Source organism: Felis catus, chromosome F2 (assembly GCF_018350175.1).
Source record: "Felis catus isolate Fca126 chromosome F2, F.catus_Fca126_mat1.0, whole genome shotgun sequence".
NCBI lineage: Eukaryota > Metazoa > Chordata > Mammalia > Carnivora > Felidae > Felis > Felis catus.
In genome coordinates this window covers 27,547,461-27,571,709 of record NC_058385.1, presented here as the reverse complement: position 1 = coordinate 27,571,709, position 24,249 = coordinate 27,547,461, and the positions used below count along the sequence as shown (strand labels likewise).

General features: G+C 34.9%; 1 protein-coding gene across 2 annotated transcripts in view; it reads right to left on the bottom strand.

Annotated features, from left to right (window-relative positions):
• The window catches only part of PKIA (cAMP-dependent protein kinase inhibitor alpha), a 94,372-nt gene that overhangs the window by 16,311 nt on the left and 53,812 nt on the right, over positions 1–24,249 (bottom strand). The window contains exon 2 of one of the 2 annotated variants that reach the window (XM_011291341.3): positions 20,331–20,461. The exons of the other annotated variant lie outside the window; for it this stretch is intronic. The gene's annotated coding sequence lies outside the window, so the exon portion shown is untranslated. The remainder of the gene's footprint in view (positions 1–20,330; positions 20,462–24,249) is intronic. 2 annotated transcript variants of the gene reach the window in all.

The following is a 24,249-nucleotide window of genomic DNA, read 5'->3' as shown; positions in this document are numbered from 1 at the left end:
ATAAAAAAATTCTCAAGTTCAAAAAATTTCCAATTATTTGATACTAATGATTTTTCTTCTTATTCTTCTCTCTGTTCATCAATTCATCTCTGATCTTAGTGATGTGATAATTGTTACTCTTATGCCTTCATTCAAGGTTCTATATATAGAGAGAGATACAGATCTCTCTGTATAGATAGATAAACATAGATATATATATTTCCTTTTTTAACATGGGCAAATTTTCAAATTGTTTTTGTAAATTCATAATCTAGTAATTTGTATCATTACTTAATTTCTTGTCTGATTCAAATCTGTTTTTTTTTCCTTTCCACAATACTTAGCAAATCAAAACTTTGTAATGAGAAATCTAAGCCTAAAAGTGTTATAAAGCCAGAAGCACAGGGTATATTCCTTTAGGAAATAGCTCCACTAATTAGGCAACAAGTGACCTCAAAGCTACTCATAAATCTCTTTGTTCATTTCTTGCTGACCTCTTTATTATCCCTAACAACAGCAGTTTCTTTATTTGTCTGCGCTTCTCAAGTCTTATTTATATTTCAAATTCTTTCAAATTCTTACTCTTCATAGAAAATCTTGCCTAATGACTCTATGAAAAGATCAAGGTCATCCTATATAATTTTCTTCAATTCCTCTTTCTTTATCCTCACATCAAAACTGTCCATCTCTTTATTCAAGAGTCTTTTGCCCAACATTAATATCTGACTGGTGTTTTTGATTCTATCTTCTCTCCCATTATTGTTCTTTCAATTTTGCTTCTTTTCCCTATTTCTCTAATGCCTATAAAATTGCTTACACTTCCCCTGTTATAAAATATATTCCATTTTTTAATGCTGTATGTTAAGTCACTCACTTGTTTTACTTTCATTTCCTCCCAAACTTATAGGAAAAGAGGTAGATACTAATTTTCCCTGCTTCCTCTATTTTTCTTTGCAGTTTGACTTACGTTATTTATCAATTTACCAGAACTGCTTTCTCAAAGAAAAAACCAGAATAATCACAAAATTCCAATTTTTTCACGGTAATCATCCCTATCAAACTGTATACAGAATTTTACATTGTTACTTCTCTTGAAATGTTTTTCCTCCTTTGGCTACTATAGTTACTGCTGTTAGTTTCCCCATAGTCTTTTCCTTAAATTTCATCTTGCTGTTTCCCCCACTTATCTCTTAAATAATATTTATTCTTCTTGTTGTTGTTCTTTATGTTCTGTTTGGTAATCCCATTTACCCCAGTAGTTTTTTTTTTTTTTTAATGTTTATTTATTTTTGACAGAGAGGGAGACAGAGCATGAGCAGGGGATGGTCAGAAAGAGAGGGAGACACAGAATCTGAAGCAGGCTCCATGCTCCAAGCTGTCAGCACAGAACCTGACATGGGGCTCAAACTCACAGGGCGTGAGATTGTGACCTGAGCCGAAGTCGGACGCTCAACCGACTGAGCCACCCAGGCTCCCCTACCCCAGTAGTTTTAACTGCCACTTGTATATATAGATGACTATCAAATCTATAATTTGGGGGCCTGATATTTTTCTAAAGTATAGCTTGAGAATTTTTATTGCCTATTGAAAATCCACCATGATTGTCTTCAAAAACACAAATTCAGTAGGTTCAAAATGGAATCCCTTTGCCATAACTCCACCTCCACCTCCAAACTATTCATTCTTCTCATTATTTTTAGTGTATATTACCACTATTTCGTCAGCCACCTACGACAGATATCTTAAAATTGTCTTCAATTACTCCGTCCCAATAACTACTCACATCTCATCTTTGCATCTAATAATTTTTCAAACCTCATTATTTTAATTCTGTCTATTCAATGTCTCTCTTACATTCTTCATTTCCATTTTTTCTCTGGTCACTACCTTCATCATCTGTTTCTTGACTATTGGAATTATATGCTTACTACTTACTTATCTAAACATATTCTTCTCCAATTTATGCTTTCCACTATCACCAGAATTAACTTTATAAAACATAAAGTACTCAAAAATCTTCAATGGTTCCTGGAAACCCACTAAACATAGTTAAAATTTTTTGCATGGTCTTCTAGAATTTGAAGCCAACCTACTTTACCTTTCCCTACAACTACCTCTCTCATGCATATTAAGTTTCATTCATAGCTAACATTTGCAGTATGTCTGGTGTTCTTACGGTTTTCTAATCCTGTTTTCCTAACCTAGAATGCCCTTCTTTCCCAATAACAACAAAACCCTGGTGATCTCTCAAACCAAATTTATAAACTACACCCTTTTCCCATCTCCAGGTATAATGAATAATGTATTACAGTGTTCATTTAATTTGGTGCTATGCAAGAATTATTATTTAATTATTTTCATATCACTCTTCTCTGTATATTATATTTTTCCTGAGATCTGGGTCTTTGAATTTTTAGTCCCTAACAGTGCTTGGCACAGGATTTTCTATATTGTTCTTATATCTATAAGAAATATTTTGTAGATTTTTAAAAATTATCTTACTCAAAATCCTCATTAGTTAAGTAAAATTATCAAGGTTATACCATTGTCAATAGTAAAAGTAGGCTGAGGAAGCATGGTTCCTTATTTTTATTCAGTTCTTTTCCTGTCTTGAAGACTTTTCATAAATTTAAGGAGGTGAACTATAATCATTTCCTGTAATACACTTTTTTTCTTCTGTATATTCTTAATTATAACAGGATTTAAAAAATAACAACAACAAAAAGCACTCTAGAATTCCTAGTAATCTGTCCTACTTTCACTGTGCTGAGGGTTACCTTTTTTCAAGGTGTTTTTTTTTTTAATATATAAAACATATATAATTAAGTAGCAAATTAATGCATGGAATGATTTGTTCTGTCCTCTTGTTAGAGCTTTTTACATCATTTACTTAATATTTCAAAGGGTTTATAAATCATTTATCAGCTAATCTTTGCAACATCCCTGCTGAGACAGTCAATTAGCTGAAGAAATACTGCTGGTTGGCAAGTGACAAGTAATATTACTTGCACATTATAGATGAAGAAACTAAAGCAGAGAGAGGTTAATCAAACTGACCATGTCTTACACAGTCTCTGGTAGTACTGATGTCAGAATGGAAGCCTGGGGTTATTCACATCAAAATTATAAAAGCATTAAAAGCCTGGGGCTGGTGCTGTTCTTTGTTATATAATACTTTCTAAATCTTTTGTCTTTTCTCCTTTTCTGGGTCTGTATGATTCCAAGGAGAAAAGATAATTTGAAAATCTATACCTTCTTATTGAACTAAGACTATTTTTTTTCTATATCAAATAAATATTTAACTTTTGAAAGGATGTTAGAACACTGACTCATTTCTTTTCAAAATAACTCATTCTTAACTTTTCCATCTTCAAAATAACAATGAAAGGTCAAATCAAGCTCAGTAGTATTTTCTGGTCTGCTCCAAGTTGTAACAATGACCATAAAAAGAATGAAACAGTTATTGTTTACTAGCGTTTTATCAGTAATAACAAAATATCAGCTATTTGCCAGATTCCATACTAAACAGTTTATTAGAATTATATAATTTAAATTCTCAACAACTCTATCAAATAGAGTATTCTCATTATCTCAGTTTAAAGATGAAATAACAAGGGTCTGGAAACATTAAGTCATGAAACTGGTAGGTAATTTAACCACTTACAAAACCAGTATGCCATTTAAGAGCATAAGAAACTTAATTTTCTGTTGATGGTTTGTCAGCAATATTTCTTTTAAAAGTATGTAAACAGTTCACATACTGTTTTGAGGCATTACTTTATAGGATGGCATTTTATTAACATCCCTACAGTACCTTGTTTTTTAATACTATCATCTGATACACACATTAAATGACACTACCATCCCTTCCTTGGTTTCTATATTTGTTCTAGAAACATTTTGCATTCCAGCTCCCACAGATCTGGTCTACTCATGCAGGTAATGGTCCTCATCTTTAGCCACCTCAGTCAGGGCTGTTCAGCCTTGTGACACTTACCAGGGACACTTACCAGAGTTTGAGAAGGACTTATTAAATTGGCACCTTAAAAAAATGGTTTCAAAACATGAAAAAAATCTGCAATATTGCGATAGAAACTTGTCTAACTAGTTTTTTTGAACACTAGTATTTGTGCAGCTTATCAACTATAGTGTTGCTCAACTCTCATAGAGTTAGTTATCAATAAATTACAGTGACTATGTGATATGGATACTTTTTTTTAAGTTTATTGTGTGTGTGTGTGAGAGAGAGAGAGAGAGAGAGAGAGAGAGACAGTGAGAGTGGGGGCGGGCAGAGAGAGGGAGAGAGAGAATCTCAAGCAGGCTCTGCACTGTCTGAGCAGAGCCTGATGCAGGACTCAATGTGGGGCTCAAACTCCCAAACAGTGAGATCATGACCCAGGCCGTAATTAAGAGTTGGATGCTTAACCAACTGAGCCACCTGGGAGCCTCTGATATGGAAGCATTTTAATACAACTGATAAGATGTCATGTGCATCCAAAAGTGCAGTTGCCTAGGACTGAGGAATCTTTAAAAAGGGCCCTACTCACAACGAACTAGAAGTGACTTCAGTAGGAGGCTGAGGCAGAGATCTTGGGCCAGGGAGTGAAAAAGCAGGCCTACATTGGAGAGAGCTGTCTAGTATAGGAGAGCCAGGAATTTGACTTTTTGAGTGAGGAGCATGAAGGTAGGTAGGGGCCCTTCAGTGAGAATACTGGGATTGCTTCTAGAATTCTTAACTTAGATGAATGACAAGATGGCATTCTTTGGTAAATGCTAAAGGAAAAGCAGCAGCAGCAAAAGTCTAAGAATGGCACGTTAAGGTATCACAATGCCACATTTAAAGTAATTTGGCATTCTTTTCCTTTCTGCATGAATGAAAATGCATTAATTGAAAACCCACATTTACACACATGCTAATATCTGCTCTTCCGCAATCAAGTATTTTCTGCATAATGTCTAAATATCTATTCCAACTGAAATAGTACTTAAGCACTCCAATACTCCTTTTTTCAGCCAAAAAGAAAAACAGGTGCTATGATTATGTTTCCATATATTTAAGTATATATATCATCATTGCCAATTCATCTGCTTTGCAGATATGAATTTTCTATTTGGTATTCAATATCTCCCTTTATTGAAAATGTCCTGTTCAGTATATTATAATAAATGTTTTTCATATTTATTATATGTCTGAATTTTATCTCTTTATTAATGGAATGAACTTCAGCACAATGTTTAGTACTGTTTTTCTCTACCATCATTATATTTTAAGATTTTCCATACATTACCATGAGATTTTCAGATTTATCAGGCTTTTTGAAGTCAGTGGGATAGGCTCCAGAGAGAAAAGTGAATGCTAAAGAACAGCAACATGCATTAAATACTTTAACAAATTAAGAAAATATTAATGTAGCCATTGAGAAATATATGTGATATTTATGCCATATACAGTGGATATATAAATCGATAGTTTCAAAATGAGGTAATACACAGAACTATATTAAAATATGAATTTTAGGGGCACCTAGGTAGCTCAGTGGCTTGAACCTCTGACTCTTGATTTCATATCTTGAGGTCATATCTCACGGTTCCTGAGATCCAGCTCTGCATATGGCTCTGTGCTGACCATGTGGAACCTGCTTGGAATTCTCTCTCTCCCTTTGACTCTGTCCCTCCCCCTGGCTCTCAAAAATAAATAAATAAACGTTTAAAAATAAGATATAATACAAATTTTAGTAACTTTTTATAAGGTGAGAAGACAAATAATAAGTGCCTTTTTGTCTAGGAGACAGGTTGTTATTCTGGAAAACCTCATGACATTTTGTAGATTATCAAAATCATTTTGCTATCAATATCAAGCATCTATAATATCAACTCTATTATCAGTAGTTTAAATTATCATTATTACTCAATTGCATTATTAGTAACATTTAAGAAACTATTTAAAGTGGCAAACATTGGTTTTAATAAATAAAATACTACTTATGAAGTTACTGTAAACTGAAACTAAGAGATCTCAAGAGGGTGGAGAGTTTCTATTTTTGTTCGTCTTCCAAATTTCAGAGAAGGATTATATGTAGTGTAGGGTACTAACTAAATATGTAACAAATAAACTTTTAGACTTTATTACCTTGTGGTATAAATTAGGATTTCTTTTGTATTGACATAACTAGAACATTTTTTATTTCAGCACTATGAATTATTAACGTCTTTGGCTAATTTCCAGAATGTCTGTGTCATCCAAATTTATTTGAGTGTTAATTAGGAGACCTCATGCTTATCTTCTAGGCTTTCAATTTTGCAAATCACTTCATTAATTCACACCAACTTTTGATAATTTATAGTACAGCCAAATAGTATAAAAACACATAGAATCATTTGCCAAAGAACTCTAAGTAAAACAGGTCTCAGAAGAGAAATACCATATGATTTCATTCATATGTGGAATGTAAAAAAAAAAAAAAAAAACAATTGAATAAACAAGCAAACATAAAACAGAATCAGACCTATAAATACAGAGAACAAACTGATGGTTGTGGGGGTGAGTGGGCAAAATGGATGAGGGGGAGTGGGAGATATAGGCTTCCAGGTATGGAATGAATAAGTCACCGGAATAATAGGCACAACATAGGGGATACAGTCAAGGATATTGTAATAGCATTGCTTAGTGACAGATAGTAGCTACACTTGCGGTGAGTATAGCATAATGTGTAGAGATATTGAATCACTATGTTGTACACCTGAAACTAATGTAACATTGTATGTCAACTATACTCAAGTAAAATAAAAAAGAACAAAAAAAACAGATCTTAGATATGAAAATAGAGCCATGCTTGGTTATACTGCCATCGAAGTGCTGCAGCTGAAGTGAGACCTTCAATCCTGCTGCGTGTATAAATCACCTAGGGTGGCTTTTAACCTCACCAGTGGCTGCCCCCACTATTATATCTGATTTTTGTCTACATGACAGTAATAATTTTTTGATTGAAAACTTTATTTCATTGGTTCCAAAGGCAGCACAATAGTTGATAGGAAATGGGTGTATATGTGTGTGTGCATATGTGCACACACACAATCTCTAGTGCCTTTAAAATTATGGGACAGGGTTAGGGCACCTGGGTGGCTCAGTTGGTTAAGCATCTGACTCTTGATTTCAGCTCAGGTCATGATCTCATGGTTTGTGATATTGAGCCCCATGTCAGGCTCTGCGCTGACAGTGCAGATTCTTGGGATTTTCTCTCTCTCTCTCTGTCTCTCTTTCTCTCTCTACTCCCTCCCCCACTCATGTGTGTGCATGGTATGTGCACACACTCTCTCTCAAGTAAACATTTAAAAAGTTATGGCACAGGGTTAATCATAAATATTCAGCTAAATTCCATTTGTCAGCTTATTAAAGTGCAAACCAACAGAGAAAATAAAGACAAGTCTTGTTTTTTTATTTATTAAAAAAAATCTTGTAGAAATCATTAGGAATTTAATACAAAATAGCGGAACACAAAAATTGTGTTGCTTTGTTTACTCCCTAGTCTGTGGCAATGCAAACAACAGAAGTTAACCTGGAATTTAAATTAAGTTCGGTTATACTGTATTAGGTATAACCAAACATTAACTTGCCATTAATTTTTTCCAAACAAATCACATTTTTGTTCTCTTCTTTTTCTCCCCATCTCCCTTGGAGTTACTACTTACTCTACTCCTTACCATATTGCCCCTAACACTTGTCTCCTCTACTAGAATGTGTTTCTATGCTTATTACTATTCAATAATTCAACAGTAAAATACTGTAAATGTAGGCAGAGGCATTTTAAGAAGCAAAGAAAATGCCCTTACACATTTTTAACATAGTAATATCATATAGAAAAATTTTAAAAATTTAGTATAGCTAAATTTTACAGATTGTTGTCAACCCTCTTAAAGAAGTAAGAGGGATAAGGCATAGAAAGAATGTGTTGTTGAGGGTGATGAAAATAAGCAGGTATTTCTTTTTTTTTTTTTAACATTTATTTATTTTTGAGACAGAGAGAGACAGAGCATGAGCAGAGGAGGGTCAGAGAGAGGGAGACACAGAATCCGAAACAGGCTTCTGGCTCCGAGCTCTCAGCCCAGAGCCCAATGCGGGGCTCGAACCCACGGACCGCGAGGTCACGACCTGAGCTGAAGTCGGACGCCCAACTGACTGAGCCACCCAGGCGCCCCGATAAGCAGGTATTTCAAACTACTACCTGCCATCCATGTTCAGTGGATTTAGAAGACAGAGGTTTGAGTGCCATCATTATTACTTATTTACCATTTGGTGCTAGGCAAAATACTGAATTTCTTGGGCTTCAGTTTACATGACTCCAAAATGTGGGTTCCCAAACTGAGAAAATACTTCAAAGCTTTTCTAGGCCTAAAAGTCACCGACCTTTATAAAGGTCCATGTGTCCTTTATAAAGGCCAAGTTTTCACAAAAGATAGTATACTTCTAAAAGCTTTTAGAGAAAGGAAAGGCTATATTTAGAGAGTCTGTTGAGTGTCCCTGGGTGTTCTCAAGTCTTACTACTATTTTTAGCCAGGTGTAGGCCAGTAGGACAACACATTTGCTTTAACTAATGACTGTCCAGTTTTCTTAGAGTCAAAGGTAAGTTTTTCATTATTCCAAATGCTGACTTAGTAAATTGTTGAAAACACGAATTATTTCAATTTTTTTACTGAATTGGCCTGCTGTTCCATGGTCTGACCTGAAACGTGGTTTAAAAGGTTGTATTTCGGTTTGGACAGACAGTCTTTATCCTGCTGTTTCATTATAGGCATCTTACAGGATAAACACGTGCAACCGTTTTGAGTTCCTGAGTCCAAGTGTTCCTTATAGTGTTTTATTTTGTTTATGAATTGCAGGCCAATTTACTCCAATTTGAATGCAGGTAGGAATTTATAAATTTCTTCAAGAACCTATTTTCATTCTTATGTATCATATTGATTTTATTTTAATACAGAGAAGACTTTACCAGATTCATAGATATTTCATAGATATTTGATAGAGCAAAAAACAAAAGAAAAAAGAAACATCATTAGGAAAAAAACCCAGAGTCCTCAAATGGAAAGTGATACAACCAACAGAAGTATATAGTGCTAGTAAGAGTAATTAGCACATGTAGACTGAGAAGCAGACTATCATTGTAAAGTTTTAACTATGCTAGTTGCCAGCAGGAGGAGGATTACTTGACTCAGAAATCTTTTCCTTTATCTTTGTAATTTTTTTTAATAATCTCAAAACTAACAGAAAAATTGAAATGACAATGAAAATAATTCATCACCCAACCCATTTGAGAGTAAGTTGCCAACATAATGCACTGTCACCCTCAAAGACTTTAAGATTTCCTACAAACATATATCCAAGTATAATCATGCAAATCAAAATCAAGAAATTAACATGACACATTACTACCGTGCTATCTAATTTTCAGACCCCTTTTAAGTTTTGTCGACTATCCCAGTCATTTCCTACAAAATAACAGAATCAATCCCAAGTCCACATGTTGCATTAAGTTATCCTATTTCTTTAGTTTTTTAATCTGGAAAATTTTCTCATGCTGACCTTCATAACTTTGAAACTTTTAAAGATTACAGACCCAGATATTTTGTGGGATTTAGCTGTTTGTATTTGTCTCATGATTAAATTTAGGATATATATAGTTGGAAGGAATATCACAATAGTAAATCTCTATTCTTAGTGCATCCTATCAAACAATTTTGGCAAACTTTTAATTTATACCCTTACTAGGATATTAATTTTATGTATTTGGTTGATGGGTGTCACCCAGTCTTCACTATAAAGTTATTTTTTTCTCTTTCCCTCATTCATAAGTTTTATGGTAAGGTACTTTGTGAGTATGTAAATATCCTGTTTCTCATCAAACATAATTTATTAAATTTAATTATTTACATCAGTATGAACTCATAGAGTCCTATTTTATTCAATGGACTATAATTTGTTTCTATCATTATTTATTTTGAGACTTAGATTGTTCAAGATTTGCCCTGTGGGAACCCCTTCAATTTGGTGTATATGTCTTTGGGTGTTTCACCGTTCTTTTTTTTTCTTTTTTTTTCTTTTTTTTTTAATATTTATTTATTTTTTGAGAGAGAGAGAGAGAGAGAGAGAGCGAGTGAGCGGGGGAGGGACAGAGAGAGAGGGAGACACAGAATCCGAAGTAGCCTGCAGGTTCCAAGCTGTCAGCACACAGCTAGATGCAGGGCTTGAACTCATGAGCTGTGAGATCATGACCTGAGCCAAGCTGGATGCTGAATTGACTGAGTCATCCAGGTGTTCCTCACCATTATTCTTTAATATCTTCCTTATTTCTTGAACCCATAATATGGTCTACAGTCATTTTATATTTTCTGTGCCCTAGCTTTGGAATCAGTCATTTCTCCAAAAAGCTATAGTTCCTTCAGTTGGAGACCTGTAATTTGAATCAAAGATCTGGACACTAGGTGTGCTCATTGCTATTGGCAAGCAGCAGCCCCAGGTACTTCAAACAGACAGAACTAGAGCATTTATGTACATATATATGTACACACATATGAAAAAACATATTCATAAACATTTATATGTTCATGTACACATTCACATTATATCTGTGTTTATTTCTCTGTCTGTGTATTGAAAATCATGAGTTCACATTAATATCCTTGATCCTCATTTAACACCACAAAGTTCATTCTAGTTTCCGTCCTTTTCCTATTTTAACACCTTCCTCAGATAATGAGAAACATTGATTACCGTATCCTTAATATTCCTATTTATTGGATCAATCTCCCTGTTAAACACATTCTTATAGCTGACATTTTCCCATCCCATACATTTTCCTCACCTAGTACAAGTTATGACTATCTGTATTGAGTGGTTGCCATGACCACTTCTTCATAAGGATGTCCTTCTCATGCCAATCAGACTTCAACACTCCACACTTTTGCAGACATCCTTCTCACCCTTTTCAGGCTCTGAGACACAATGCCAAAGCACTGTGGTTCCCTGCATGCCCACCATCCCCACACCAACAAAGGCTAACTTGATCTCATCTAATAGCTTCTGGACTAAATTGTTCAAGAAGGGAAGGGATAAGGAAGTGGATGAGAAAAGAAATAGACAAGTATTTTTCTTCCCTAAACAATATTTGAAGAGGTTCTTTATTCAGAGAATTATAAAGGCATTATGAAGTATCAGCTGAAGAACTGAACCTAGATTACATATTTTTACATATCTATATCCTTTAGCTATATATATGACACACATGTACACATAATTTTATAGCAAAAAATATGTAACAAAAATATATTTTAATACACAACAACACACGTATATATAGTGCTATTTGACTGTTAACTACCAGTCCATTTCTATGAATGGATTTGCAAAACTCCTAGCTTGGGATAGCATCTATATTGGTTCTTATTGGATCCTCTTCTTCTTTTATCACTTAGGTTTTAACTTCATCTGTTTGGTGAGTCACAGTTGCATCTCATTAGTGAGTTGTACGATCATTGGTAATCATGTCTGGTCTCCGTGTATCTAAGAAAATACACCAGCTCGGTGTCTCTCAAAAGGCTGTCTGCAAACCATTTGCAACAGAATCAGTTGAGGTACTTGTTAAAATTCAGGTTCTTGGATCCTGTCCTAATTTCCTGCTCAGCATCTCTGTAGAGGGTAATGGATATTTGGGAAACATCTCAGCTGATTCTTACGCATTAAATACTGAGACTACGGTGCACCTCACATGTCTATAATTCTTTAAAGCTCACTGTTTAAAACACATAGGTCTTACTAACTATAACAATTTTGTTTTAGCTGTTAGTTCACATTTGTTATTTAACCAACTTAGACATTGATAGATATATGAATAGTCTCCAAAGTAAAATATATCTATCTTATGCAAAAATATCTTCTACAAAACGTCTCCACAGAGTGAAATATAAGTGCCTTCCAAGATCTTGTTTGGAGGAATCTTACAGATTTTCCAGATTTTAGGGAGTGGCAAATGCAAAGGCCCTGATCCTGGGAAAACCATTACAAAAAGAAAAATCCTGAAGGAAAGTGTGTGAGAGGATAGTATTATAAATGAAGAAACATTGAATGCATGTAGGAAATGTACAGCAGCTTAATTTTTACTCTAAGAGTGATGGAAATGGGTTTTTATAAATAATGTGATCTGATTTATGTTTTTTAAGATTGGTCTGGCTATTGTACTGAATAATAGACTATAAGGGTTGGGGCAAGAGAAAAAGCCAGGAGACCATGGAAGAGGCTGCTTATTGCATTAGATAAGACAAGCAATGGTGTCTTGGAGTGAGTTGAAGATGGTGAGAGGTAGGTAGATTCAGAATATATTTTCCTGTTAGACCTGGCATGAATTTCTCATGGACTGGATGTGGGAATTGTGGGGAAATGAGAATTTTAAGGATGATTCCAACATTTTTGGTCTGAAAAACTGGATGAGTTATGGAGCCAGGAAAAACTGGAGTGGAAGGGGTGAATCAGAAGAAAATATTTATTTTTACCTGCTGACTTTGAAATGTCTACTATGCATAGAGTGGAGGTAGTGGGAAACTGAAATAACGAGTCTTGAGCTTGGATGAGTGGTTAGGGTTAGAAGTACGAATCTGGGAACCACAGTCATCTACCCATTAAAGTGATGGGACCAGTTTAAAACTCATGAGTAGTGAGTGTAGATAGAGAGTGAAGAGGGAATGAAGGTTAGGGCATTCTAAAGTTAGACACTGAGGATGGAGTCATGACCAGAGTATACTGGTAAGGAATGACAAGTGAGAAAGGAGGAAATCTAGGAGAGTATGTAATACTAGAAATTATGAAAGCTCATTTTCCAAAATTTCCTATGTTAAGGATAAATTAATGCTTGATATTGTAAAATGAGCTTTAACAAACAGAAAAGCAAATAGTTCATGATTGATTGCAGTGTCATGGGGAATGGAAAAGTTGTGAAAAATTAGGTAATTTTTAAAATTTTAACAATTTCAAACAATTTTAAAATTTTTAAACAAAAGTATCATTTTAAAAATTAGTGCACCATATTTATACATATTTTGTCTTTGTGTCTACTGCAGCTATAGTATGCTATAGGTGAGGGATGAAGAATTATAATTTATACATCAAATTTATGGGAAAAGGGGGAAATCCCTACATTTTTTATAGATTTTTTGTAGAATTCAAGAGTGTTATAGATTTTGAATCTCTTCATATTTCAAACAGAATTTTCTAAATCATCATTATGATTTTAGAATCAGAACAAATCTTATATATAAAATGACTTACTTGAATGGATTTATTTCATTTTTATAGGTAAAGACTCAGGTTTTTTGGTTACCAAGTATAATTTCTTATCATAACACATTATTTAAAATATATAAATAATTTTTAAAAAGGAGCTTACCAGAATATTTTAAGTTTTTTAGAAAATATTAAGTAATTAAAGTCAGAGGAAATAAATCTCATGAGGATTCATTTACAGAAAGAACTCAGAATAGGGTAAGAAAAAGTAGGAGATGCATTTCCACATGGATAAATACGAGATTGTTAGGAGAAAATAATTGAAACTACACTTAGAAGGGCGTAATACGGGGCGCCTGGGTGGCGCAGTCGGTTAAGCATCCGACTTCAGCCAGGTCACAATCTCGCGGTCCGTGAGTTCGAGCCCCGCGTCAGGCTCTGGGCTGATGGCTCAGAGCCTGGAGCCTGCTTCCGATTCTGTGTCTCCCTCTCTCTCTGCCCCTCCCCCGTTCATGCTCTGTCTCTCTCTGTCCCAAAAATAAATAAAAAACGTTAATAAAAAAAAAAAAAAAGAAGGGCATAATACTAGCTGAATGAAATAAAGATAACTATCATGGGAATAGTCGCTAATTTTGAAGGTGGATTTTGAATATGAAGGCTGATACAGATTAATATGTGATTATAAGAAAGACCAACAAGGTAGTGGAACAAGGGCTTCTTCATTCAATCATAGTTTACCAGTAGTGAAGGGAACTTTGGATACTGTGGTATGTGCTACTTTAGGACAGTAAAGTAAACACTTAATTAAAGAAGTAGGTTATGTAAAATAAGATTCAAAATATTTGTGAAAGGGGGTGCCTTGATGGCTCAGTTGGTTAAGACTTGGACTCTTGATTTTGGCTCAGGTTATGATCTCACAGTTTTTGAGTTTGAGCCCCGCATCGGGCTCTGTGCTGACAGTGCAGAGTCAGCTTGGGATTCTCTCTCTCCCTCTCTCTCTGCCCCTCCCCAACTCGCTCACACATACACAAACACTCTCTCTCTCAAAATAAATAAAATTAAAGAAAAATCATGGATGGTGAAAGGTACGTGGGATTATTTAAAAAAGTTAGGGATGGATGGTTAGTTTAAGTGACTTTTCTTTTTAATAACAAGAATAATTGTCACATAGAAGACCTCACTATGCCACTGACAAAAAATCCTGGGACTGCATGGTTCCACAGTCTGATTATCTAGAGTTACGCTGTCCAGTATGATATGCATTACCCACATGTGGCGATTGAATACTTGAAATGTGCACTAGTTTGAGTCAGGAACTGAAATCTTAATTTTGTTGAGTTTAATTTACATTTAAATTTTAAAAAACATGTGCAACTAAAGGCTATACTGTTGAATAACACTAAGAACATTGCCATAATCACAGAAAAATCTATTGACCAGAGCTGACCTAAAATTTTAAAAATTACATTTATTAATTATATTTATTAATTACATTAACAAATTTTACATTTATTTCTCTTTGCTGAGAAAATCTTCTCTTATTAATAAGCAGTACTAGCAAGATGGTTAGATAGAAGCTCAAGATGCAAAAACCTGTTGCATTTCTATAAGCCAGAAACAGAGTTCTTAAAAATCATTTAAAATTTAAAGTTCCTTAGGAATAAACCCAAATCAAGATGTGCAAGACATTTGTGGAGAAAATAATAAAGCCTATTGAAAGATATTAATGAAGTCCTAAATAACTGGAGAGATACACCTTGTTTATTGATAGAAAGACTCATCATAATGATGTAAATTCTCCCCAACTTCATTTATATATTCAATACAGTTTCAATCAAAATACTTAACAGAGGTTTTGTGGAGCTGCTAATTCTGAAATTTTTATGAGTGGTCAAATGGCCAAGAATAGCTCAGAAACACCTAAAGAACATTAACATGGAAGGATTTACTCAACAGATATGAAGATTATTATAAGCCTATATTAAGACAGTGTGGTGTTGTTTCAGGGTAATCAAATAGACTCATGGAACAAAATAAGGAGTTCAGACTATAATATACAGTATTTGGAAATCTGACATATCACAGAGAAGTCACTACAGATTATTCAGATAAGGATGGACTATTTCGTAAACAGTCCTGGGAAACTTAGTTATTCATCAGGAAACAAAGAAATTGGATAATGCATACAAATACATTCTAGATGAATTAATGGCTTGAATACAGAATAAACAAAAAATAAAAATGAATTTTAGAAGAAAATCTGCTATATCTGTGTAACATCAAGCTAGGAAAGGATATTTTAAGACAAAAAGGCACTAACCTAAAAGTTAAATTTGATTTCATTCAAATTAAGAGCTGCAGTTTATCACAAGATCAAAAAAGTGAGAAGACATAACCTATTTGTACCATGTATAGTTGATAAAGGATTATTAATTTGTATTTAAAGAATAAAAAGAAGCTAATAAGAAAAGGATAATACAAAAATGGACCAAAGATATTCTCTGGAATATCACAGAACAGGAAACATAGTAACAAACAAATGAAAGGATTCTAAACCTACTGGTAATTAAAGAAGCACAAATTAAAACTGTTTTTAGATGGAGTTGTAGTCCCTAAAATTCATATTCAAAGTCCAAACTCCCATTGTGGCTGTATTTGAAAATAGTGCCTTTTAAAAGGTAATTATGATTAAAAGGAATCATAACAGAGGACCTAATCTGACTGGTGTCCTTATGAGAAGAGGAAGGAACATATAAAGTTAAAATGGTCAAGTGAGGACACAGTGAGAAGGTAATAGTCATCTGCAAGCCAAAGAAAGAGGACTCAGGAGAAACCAAACCTACCAACACCTTTTTACTGCATTTCAAACTTGCACAACTGTGAAGACTGAAATTTCTGTTTTTTAAGCCACCCATCAGCGGTATTTTGTTAGGGCAACACTAGGAGACTAATACTAAGACCAAATGAGATTTTATACCAAGGACATTGGCCATTCTAACCTATGAGATATAGAACAAAAGGACTTCCAATTGATTCCATAACTTGGGAAAACATTTTGTCATTTTCTTTAAAGTTGAATATATAATTCCCTATGACTTAGCAACTCTACTTTTACTTAAATATGGTTAAAATAAGTCTTGCACATGTGTACCAGGAAACATAAAATAAATGTTCATGGAAGCAGTGTTCATAATATGTCCAAAACAACCCAAATATCATCAATAGAGTAATAAGTAAGCACATTTTCTTACATTTACAATGAAATACGGTGGTGAAAATTAATGAACACTAATACAACACGCAAGGATGAACCTTAGAAACATAATGTTGAGTGAAAAAAAGCAAGCACAGAAGACTGTATAAACTGTGAAATCAATTTTATAAAAATCAAAAATAAGCAAAATCATATATATAGTAAAAAAAAATACATAAAAATTAAGTGAATGTTGAACATAAAGCCAAAATCAGAGTTATTTCTTTGGTGAAAACTGGAAGGTGGGATAAGGGTAGAACAAAATGATTCAGCAGTTTGATTCCAGTTCTCAATTTTAGTGGTGTGTTTGCAGGAGTTTATTATTATACCTCATAACTTAATGTATTTGAATATTTTCTTTTGCATGTATTAATTATTATATAATAGCATTTTAAAAATTAAAATCCCCTATATATCAAAGATAACCCTTAGTCATTAATTATAGAAAAGGGAATCTACTTTGACACAACATACATATTTAGTAGTTAATCTTTTACAGTTGAAATCTTTCAGCTATGAAAGTTTTCCCTCTTCACATGAGGGCTTTATTTTCCATATAAAGACATCCTACTTTGGGATAATTTATTGTCATTAATTAAGTGATACTAGTCCTGTGGCTGCCTAGGAATGTTAAAAACAACTGATAACTACATCTCCTGCGTCAAGAGAATACAGAAAAAAGATGAAGTGGGGGAGGTAATATCATACATTATTGATAAATACATATAAATACAAAAGCATTACAAAGCTATTTCCCCATTAGCAACTTAGATTTTATTAACATCAGAATATCATATATCAATTAAAGAGTAAAATAATTAAATATGAGTGGATTTCCTCTTATTTTGCAATGAGTTCCAAGGTGGTATTTTAGATGGTTACTTCCTCTTCATATCTGAGAGAGAGAGTACATGTGGTTTGGTGGAAGCTTCATTATGCTAAAATTTACATTTCTTTCTTTAATGAAATGACTTTTGTTGTCTCTTGGAAATGCAGAAGATAGCAACAGCAGATTATAGAGAAATAGCCACTCATGCAGTACTGTGGCTATCCTACCTACCTGTGGAAAAATATAAATACCAGTTTTAGAAGTTAATGATTCTGAAATTGCCCTTATCTTTGTCATTATAAAAATGCTCCAGAAATCATGTTTTGCAAATAATATGGCACAGAAGCTTATCAGGGGATATTCTATCCATAATTGAGTCATTTAATAATATGTCTAATGTAATGGGATATGTAAATAATTAAAACTAAATAAATTCTCTACAAAGCTGTAGTAATCAAAACAGTATGGTACTGGCACAAAAATAGACCTATAGATCAATGGAACAGAAGAAAGAGCCCAAAAATAAACCCACAATTATTTGGTCCATTAATCTATGACAAAGGAGGCAAGAATATACAATGGGAAAAAAGTCTCTTCAGTAAACAATGCTGAGAACACTGAAGAGCTACATGCAAAAGAATAAAACTGGACCACTTTCTTATACCATACACAAAAATAAACTCAAAATGGATTACAGACCTAAATGTGAGATCTGAAACCATAAAAATCCTAGAAGAGAGCATAGGCAGTAATTTCATTGACATCAGCAGCAGCAGCACTTTTCTAGGTATGTTTCCTAAGGCAAGGGAACAAAAGCAAAAATAAACTGTTGGAACTACACCAAAATAAAAAGCTTTTGCATGGTGAAGGAAACCATGAACAAAACAAACAGGCAGCGTATGAATGGGAGAAGATGGTTGCAAATGATATATCCAATAAGGGGTCAATATCCAAAATATATAAAGAACTTGTACAACCCAATACCAAAAAAAACCAGTCCAATCAAAAATGGGCAGAGAACTAAATAGACACTTTTTCCAAAGAAGACATACAGATGGCCAACAGAAGTATGAAAAGATGCTCAACATCATAATCATCAGGGAAATGTAAATCAAAACCACAATGAGCTATCACCTTACACCTGTCAGAATAACTAAAATCAAAGACAAGAAATAACAAATGTTGGTGAGAGTATGTGGAAAAAAAGGAACCCTTGTTCAGTGTTGGTGGTAATATAAATTGGTACAGCCACTATGGAAAACAATATGGAGAAATACCATATGATCTAATAATTCCACTACTGGGTATTTACCTAAAAAAACAAACAAACAAACAAACAAAAAACACACACTAATTTGAAAAGATATGCACCCTATGTTTGTTGCAGCATTATTTAAAATACCAATCTATGGAAGCAGCTTAAGTATCCATCAACAGACAAATGAATAAGAAAGATGTGGTATACACACACACATGCGCGCGCACACACACACACACACACACACACACACACACAGGAATATTACACAATCATCAAAAAGGATAAGATCATGCCATTTGAGACAAAATGGATGAACCTAGATGGTAGTATTAAGTAAAATAAATCAGGTTGAGAAAGACAAATACCATATGATTTCACTCATATATGGAATCTAAAAAACAAAAACAAATGAATAAATAAGAAATAAAAAGAATCAAAACTACAAATACAAAGAACAAACTGACAGCTGCCAGAGGGAATGGGAGTAGGAGAATGGGGAAAATACGTGAAGGGGAGTGGAGATATGGGCTGCCAGTTATAAAATGAGTAAGTCAGGAATAAAAAGCACAGCATGGGGAATATCGTCAATGATATTGTAATAGTGTTATATGCTAACTGACGATAGCTACACTTGTGATGAGCATAGGTGAGAGATGTTGAATCATTATGTTGTACACCTAAAATGAATGTAACATTACGAATGTTATAACTATACAACAAATGTGTCAACTATACTCAAAAAAATTAAAACTAGATAAATTCTTCAGCTATATCAGTAGTGTGAGATCTAGACTTTCAACTAATGGATACTTCTGTCATAGATCTTCGCAATATGGGGTCTGTCTTGGTCTTATAATTATCCTTAGAATCATGGTGACTAATCCATTCTTGCAACAAATTTTATTGCTTACATTCAAAGTGTCAGTTACAGTGCTGGATCCTGAGAATACAGAAGTCGACACACAAGGAAATATAAGGATAAAACACATTTTCTAACACGTTAACTTTTCTCATTCATTCATCCATAAGTCATTCAACATGGGTCTTATATTGAGTACTAAGTACAGACCAGGTGATATGGTAAACACTGAATATAACTGCGAATGAGATGGATAGGCCCTGATTTTGATGTCACTACTGTCTTTTGTCTTGCCATACAATGAGATATCTTTATTAATTTTGCTTTAAGGTTTTATCTGAAATTGCTAATGAAAAATAAAGTGGTTAGTGGAGTTTTGACATGCATAGGTAAATTCCCATGCCCCATTTTCCTTTTAACTCCCTATGTACACTCACTTTTTGCCAAGACCAAAACTAAGTGTGCCCCAACAAGAACCTTCACACCATTGACTGCAGCTGTTCCTTACTTAGACTTGTTGTCATCATAGCCCTTAATTTTGATAAGCAACTAAAAGGTCATGAAGACAACCTAGAATATGATTTGTCTTAGGAGAAAGTAACAAAAAGATTAATCTGCTGCTGCACATGACTAACCTCCTAGGATTAAACCAGTCACCAAGATCACTATATGTACTAGGCAACAGTGAGCTAAAAATGGAAAAAAGCATCATACTGTTATTGTATTCATTTTCCTCCAAGGTACTCTCTGATAAACACCATAGGGAATTGCAAACAACTTCCTTGTATGTTATATATCCATCGTTTTCCAAATAGTCATGTCTTATCCAGCCATCAGCATACTTTTTCTGAGGTGGTTGAATGTGAGACTAAGTGTTCCTACCTGATTGGAAACCTTCTTGTCCTTAATTCATTGGCTATACTTGATTTTTTTTTTCCCCTTGGGTCAGACTTTCAGACTTCTATCAGAAACTGCTCCTTTGGGGAAACCAGGCCTTCCAGAAACTCAGGAAACTAAAATGGAGACAGCAAGAGAAAGGGACATTTACTTAGAGATCTCAATTTTTTAAAATTTTAAGTAAATGTCCAAATGTAGGGTTCCTAAGCAGTATAAGCTTCTACGTTATAAGTTTATATCCAGTTTATAAGTTTGCTAACTCAGAAGTGAATATGACAAGGGTTTAGGTTGTATTTTGCCTTCAAGCCAAGCAAAAAGAAAGCCCCATTATCCTTTGATCACTACAACACAAAAGGCAAAAAAGGCAAGTTTTCTGTTTCTGTAAAATTTACTTCCTTTCTTCAGTCTTCATCTAGATCTTTAGTAAACTATTAATTTGATTAAATTATTCATAAACATAGGAACTTAGAGAAGTATATTTCACAGAGACCTTTAATGTATAATGTTCACTGCACACATGCACCATGAGCTCCTCTTTTCAAGCACTGATGGATACATAAGAGTGTGAATGTCTCTGGGTAGCACAAGGATGTGTCTTTTCTTGGGATGGGGAGATGGGGAGAGAATAAATCTGTTGAATGCTAGTCAGTGATTTAGAAAAAGAGATATTAGGGTAAAAGGAAAGGCTGGATACAAGTGAAGCAATAAAGTCCTAAAGCTGTGCTTCCAAAATAATAATAGCAGTTTTCTGAATAGTTGAGGAAGCAGTCTCCACAAATTATAGTCACACCTGTTACAGACCATCTGCTGATAAATTCCAAAGCATCATTAATGGAAAACAAATGGCACTATCTTACTTACCTTCCCTTTATCCATTGACCATTCTCATATAAATTATTTTTCTCTTCAAAGTTATGTTCTTTCCTATCTGTTTATAATAGGATCTCGGAAGAGTGACACATAATGTGCCATGCCTTGATACTTTTACAGTGAGACTCTGCAAGGACTAGTGAATCATTACGAGGCTATAAATTGTTTGAGATTGAATTCCCTTAGAAGCAGAACTTGAAGAGAATTTGAATGCAAACTGTTTATCTGGGAGGTAGTCCCAGGAAACCCAGAAGTGGAGTGGGAACTGAGAATAGAGGCATGGGAGGAAGCCAGTAGTGGTGCTTTACTGAACAGACTACTCCTGGGGAGAACTGCTGTCAGTCCTTCAGGGGAGTTCTGTGAGACTACAGAGTGTGATTCAGTTACCCCAATAGTGGGTGAGAAACTGTCATTGGTTGAAAGCTACACCCACATACATCAACTCTTGGGCACTTCTGGCCTGTACAGGGTAGATAATTGCAGGTGATAGCATGATTCTATCAGTCTTTACTGCAATGATGAGTGCTGGGGAGCACCGACAGCATCTGTTACAGTGGGGATGGGGATATTAATGACTAGCTTGAAAGTCCAAGTGGAAAACCTTAAGTTCTTGGGTTAATGGACTTACTTTGAGGCATTTAAGCACTAATAGATCAACAATTTCCCTTATTAAATCAAGTCTAAGATCTCAAGTCCCCAATCTTTTTGGAAAACTGGGTGTCTTTGATAGATATTTAAAAAGTGAATGATTAAGATTTCAAGTTGATCATTCATTCATTCAACAAGCATTTACCGAACACCTAAAATATGCCATAGGCATACTAGACACCAGTGTTACCATTATTAAAAGCATTATCTTACCATCTGGAATGCAATGTATTAGGACACCCAGATAAGCAAATCCATAATTATAACATAAATTATTACAGCATGTTATAGGAAGACATAGCAGGACCATAATTCATGCTGTGGACAGTGGTATGTGAGTATCAGCAGGACTTATTGTAGAAGGCACTATGTGAGATGGATATGTAACATGAATGAGGAGTGATTTTTGAGACAAAGAGGAGAGAAATTCATGGTAGCAAGAAAAAAATAGTTAAGGATTAGACTAGAAAGGAATTACATATACAATCAGTATACTCACTGGAGTATAATAAGAACATGGAGAAAGAGTTAGAAACCAGATCACGAATGGTCCATGTAGTAGTGCCATGGTATGAATGTTTATGTTCTCCCCAAATTCATGCGTTGAAATCCTAATCCCCAAATGTAATGGTATTAGTTGGTGGGGCCTTTGGGAGGTGATTAGGTCATGAGGGTGGAGCCCTCTTAAATGGGATTAGTGATTTTGTAAAAGAGACCCCACTGAGCTCCCTACCACTTTCTGCCACTTGATACAATGACAAATTTGTGACCCAGAAAAGGACCCTCACCCAGCCATGCTGCCCTGATTTTGGACTTCCAGACTCCAGAACAATAATTCCATTGTTCATAAGCCACCCACTCTGTAGTATTTTGTTATAGCAGTGCAAATAGACTAATACAGTTAGAATGCAAGATTTTATCCTAAGGAAGAGGTAAATGCACTGAAGGATTTTAACTGGATAGTTAAAGTTAGAAGAGAGAGAAAAGTTGATTTTCATAACATAATCAGAAGTTTTTGTAAGAAAAATTTGCCTGTGTTTTCTTTCAGTGGCTGGATTGTTGGGGAAGGGTGATGACAATTCTGGATATAGAAAGATTAGTTAGTAGTCCATTGATATAAGTCAAACAAGAAAGTAAATATAGAATTTCTGAATTTGTGACTGACATTTCTTTCAGTACTTGAAAAATATTATGACAATGTTCTCGCTCCAAGCTTCAGATTAGAAATATTCTGGGGGCGCCTGGGTGGCTCTGTCAGTTAAGCATCCGACTTCAGCTCAGGTCATGATCTCATGGCTCACTGAGTTCAAGCTCTGCATCAGGCTCTGTGCTGACAGCTCAGACCCTGCAGCCTGCTTCAGATTCTGTGTCCCTCTCTCACTCTGTCCCTCCCCTGCTTACGTTCTCTCTCCTCTCTCTCTTAAGAATAAATAAAACATTGGCACAAAAACAGACACATACACCAATGGAATAGAATAGAAACCCCAGACCTAGACCCACAAACGTATGGCCAACTAATCTTTGGCAAAGCAGGAAAGAATATCCAATGGAAAAAAGACAGTCTCTTTAACAAATGGTGCTGGGAGAACTGGACAGCAACATGCAGAAGATTGAAACTAGACCACTTTCTCACACCATTCACAAAAATAAACTCAAAATGGATAAAGGACCTGAATGTGAGACAGGAAACCATCAAAACCCTAGAGGAGAAAGCAGGAAAAGACCTCTCTGACCTCAGCCGTAGCAATTTCTTACTTGACACATCCCCAAAGGCAAGGGAATTAAAAGCAAAAATGAACCACTGGGACCTTATGAAGATAAAAAGCTTCTGCACAGCAAAGGAAACAACCAACAAAACTAAAAGGCAACCAACGGAATAGGAAAAGATATTTGCAAATGACATATCGGACAAAGGGCTAGTCTCCAAAATCTATAAAGAGCTCACCAAACTCCACACCCGAAAAAACAAATAACCCAGTGAAGAAATGGGCAGAAAACATGAATAGACACTTCTCTAAAGAAGACATCCGGATGGCCAACAGGCACATAAAAAGATGCTCAACGTTGCTCCTCATCAGGGAAATACAAATCAAAACCACACTCAGATATCACCTCACTCCAGTCAGAGTGGCCAAAATGAACAAATCAGGAGACTATAGATGCTGGCGAGGATGTGGAGAAACGGGAACCCTCTTGCACTGTTGGTGGAATGCAAATTGGTGCAGCCACTCTGGAAAACAGTGTGGAGGTTCCTCAAAAAATTAAAAATAGACCTACCCTATGACCCAGCAATAGCACTGCTAGGAATTTACCCAGGGCATACAGGAGTACTGATGCATAGGGCACTTGTACCCCAATGTTTATAGCAGCACTCTCAACAATAGCC